Source organism: Sinocyclocheilus anshuiensis, unplaced genomic scaffold (assembly GCF_001515605.1).
Source record: "Sinocyclocheilus anshuiensis isolate Anshui unplaced genomic scaffold, SAMN03320099.WGS_v1.1 scaffold300, whole genome shotgun sequence".
Classification (NCBI taxonomy): Eukaryota; Metazoa; Chordata; class Actinopteri; order Cypriniformes; family Cyprinidae; genus Sinocyclocheilus; species Sinocyclocheilus anshuiensis.
Window position 1 is genome coordinate 866191 of NW_015557379.1, and position 3900 is coordinate 870090.

Below are 3900 nucleotides of genomic sequence, written 5' to 3' on the forward strand. Positions count from 1 at the left end.
ACGGACTACTTTGTCGATCATCTTGGTACTTTTCTGGACCTTGAACGTGGTAGTTACCTTGCTGTCTATGGGAGGGTCAGAGAGCCCTCAGATTTCATCAAAAATATCTTAAATTGTGTTCCGAAGATGAACGAAGGTCTTACGGGTTTGAAACAACACGAGGGTGAGTAATTAATGACAGAATTTTCATTTTTGGGCGAACTAACCCTTTAAGGAGGAACAGCACGAACTGTTTCAAGCTATAGTAAATGTGGGTGCAAATATGTTCTGTGAAAAATTAATATTTTGTTACAGATCTTATTCTTTCATTATTTAAATGGTTTTGTGAACATGTAAGTCACAATCTAAAACAGAGCCTGTAGGTGGTTTAATTCTCGCTAGGGGCCATTGGCTTTAGAGGAGATTTGACATTCTGTGGCTCCGTGACCCACAGAGAGGGAGAAAGGTTTAATCCTCTGCAAAGTCATGCTCATTATTTAAAGGAATTTTGGATCTTATATGGGTCATACATCAGGCTTCACAGATCTATATCCAAATATATTGCAATACTTCATTTTGTTGGCACCCCGTACGAAAAATAAGTTTATTCAAGTCTGCTATTAGTATACTTCTTTTAAACTAAAAATAGGAAAGTATACTTTTAGTCTACTTTTCATGTACTTCTCAGAAATGGGCTTTATGTACTTCTCAGAAATATACTTAAAATGACATGTAAGTATACTTGACTTATACTTCTTATAAGTCTAAATATATTTTAGCTATAATTGTGCTCCTAGAATTTGTGTTTTCATTGTTATACAGTAGGGGGCGCTAGTACACATCTTCTGTACAGAATTTCCAAAACATATAAGACAAATATTGAAATTCCAGAGCTCAGTGTTATTGTAATGAGTTGAGGAGGAAGGAAACCCAATCTGTCAATGTAATTAAGGGATTGTCTTTGTCTGCAAACTACTAATACCTTTTTATGCCTCTGAACGAACATAGGAGCCTCACACGATACAGCGGCCCAGCAGCTGGAAACCCCTGCCAGTGAAGTTTGTCTTCATATGTCAAGATGATTACTGACAGACAATAAGTGCTTGTTCATTTATTGCACAGATGCAATCCAGTTGCCATTGTCTGTGGCTGCATTGTTCTCTGATTAGTTCAGTTTCATAATTCCTTTGTGTACGTACATAACACACACCCACAAACATCTGAGAACAAGCACTGAGAACATAAAGGTTGTATTAAGATGTACAAGTGACCAGAGACACATTTTGGCTTTGTTTGAAAAAGTTTTAGAAAGCTCTAATTTATATAAAAAAAAAAAATATATATATATATATAAAAATGTGTCATTATGTTAGATAGGGCACCTAAAATATTTACTATAGTGTGTTATTGTTGTTAAGGAATTTTCATAATTATGCTTATTTATGCATGACGGACAGGCTTATAAGGTCAAGCCATATTTACTTGAATAGCAAAGAAATTTTGTGAGATTATCTGAATTGAAAGGCTATTAGGAACAAGTGTACATTTCTACATTATAATTTTTTTTAACATTTGTACATTATACTGTGTGAATTGCAAAAAAATGTGTTTAAAAATTATTTCTCAATCTCAATTTATGTGCATTGAATAAAAAAAACATGTCTGTTTTATTAAATACACATACAATTAATATGTTGTAAATATATATTCATTACATTTTTTGAAAATAATAATGTGAATGTATAAAACAATTAATTTCAAACACTAGAAAACATTATGTATATTATAGTATAATATATTTAAATAATTAATAATGAATTTAAATGTAATTTAAATTATGGGTTTCCTTTTAAATAGTTTTAGTCATAATTTACTGAAAGATATAAAGGCCAAAAATATGAGCTGAAAATATATGAAAATGAAAAAATGTGACGATCAATTAAGCATCATACACAGGTCTAACAGATAGTCTTTTATCATATATTGCTGAAAAGGTTTCAACTAGCTAGCAGCATAAAACCAGCATAATTGTTTCAGGAAGAGTCCAAACAATAGCAAGTACATGTATTCGGCTTTTGGGCCGCAGTTTGGTTTGTACCGTCAACAAACATTTGTAAACTGCAGTGAATCACATATATTTATTTAGAGCAAGTGTTCTCGATTCAAACGAGCTCAAACACAACGTATCACAATGCATAGATCTTGAGAAAATGCATACACAGTGACTTTACATGCTGCTTTGCTAAAGTTAAAGTACATCCGGGATCCGACGTCGGGAAGTTCAACCAATAGGAATCTGAGGTATGATGGGTGGGTTTAGTGGGCAGAGACGATGGCCAATCACGGACTGTTTCACAGCGGGAGCGCGCTTGGATTGGATTGATCGCTCAGATTGACAGCTCTAGCATTTACCATTCACCATCCAATAGCACTTTTTTTTTTTTTTTATATATTTACACATGCAGATACTTCGTATGTTCATGTATTCGAGTGATTATTGTCCTGTATGCAGGATTTTTTTTTTTTTTTGCTTTCCCACAAAAACAATTTTGATTTCAATCTTAAATCCATACATAGCCTTGCCAATGACACACAGTTTGTTAGAGATTGTGTGATTTGTTACATTTGTCTCTGAATAAGGACCCAAAAAAGGGTCACTTGTAATGACGTGGCTCTGACGATTTTTATCCCAAAAGGATAACGGTGTAAGCACGAGCCGCTTAACCAGCAGAACTCTATTGGCCGAGAGCCATTGATTGAGAGGAATTTAGAGCAACTTGACGCTGCGTAACGGCGCAGGAATCACATTCACTATGAATGAGGCCAGAGCTGTGACCGCTGTGAAAGACTCTCACAGAAAACATTCTGCAAACTCTGCCCACTGACATGCAGGACATGCAGGACAACGCTTCGGAAAACGCCAAAAACCACCGGCCAAGTTTATGAATGTAAGTACCTACATCTGCAGCACTCGTTCGTCAATGAGAGCTGACAGTGTAATCCAGCGGAATGCAGCAGGCGCTCAGACTCAATGCGTCACATCATGGGAATGGACTACTAGTGTACTGCGTTAGTGCACAGTGTATACTGCCTACCATTTTATATTTATATATGCCTATATTTAAAACGATTTTTAAAAATCCATAATTTAAATATTATTTTGTTCTATAATTATATATAATATATATTAATCATTAAAAATAAAATTATATTTAAATTATTGAATTATTTAAAACGATTTTAATTTATAATATTGCAATTAATATTATGAATTAAATGATAGTATCATTTAATTTGACATATTTTTTATTCTATTTATAATATTACAATTTATAATTACATTTCCAAATATATTCAAACAATATTTTTTAAATACAAAATTATATATATGAATGAATACAAAATTATAAATAATATTATTCTTTATTATAAAATAATTTAAATAATTAATTCATAATTACTTTAAGTTATTTGTTTCATTATAAATTACTAATATCAATTATTTCAATATAAATTCACTATAAATTATTCATACTAATATTTAATTATTCACTTAATATTTAAAACGATTTTTAAAAATCCATAATTTAAATATTATTTTGTTCTCTCTCTCTCTCTCTCATAGTAATAATTTCAACTATGTATATAATTTACAGTTTTATTTATAAACATCATGCATATAAAATATTAGTCTACTATAATTATATATTATATATATATATAATCTATAGTTTATAGTTATTGAAAATAGAATTATATTAAAATTATTTATTTCTTTTTAAATAATTGTATTATATTTTTAATAATTTTTTAAAATACATTTATGAACATATGCATATAAAATATTAGTCTACTATTAAATATTTGATTTGATTCATTATTAATTAATTTTAATTTAATTTAAATGATGGATATGTTTTT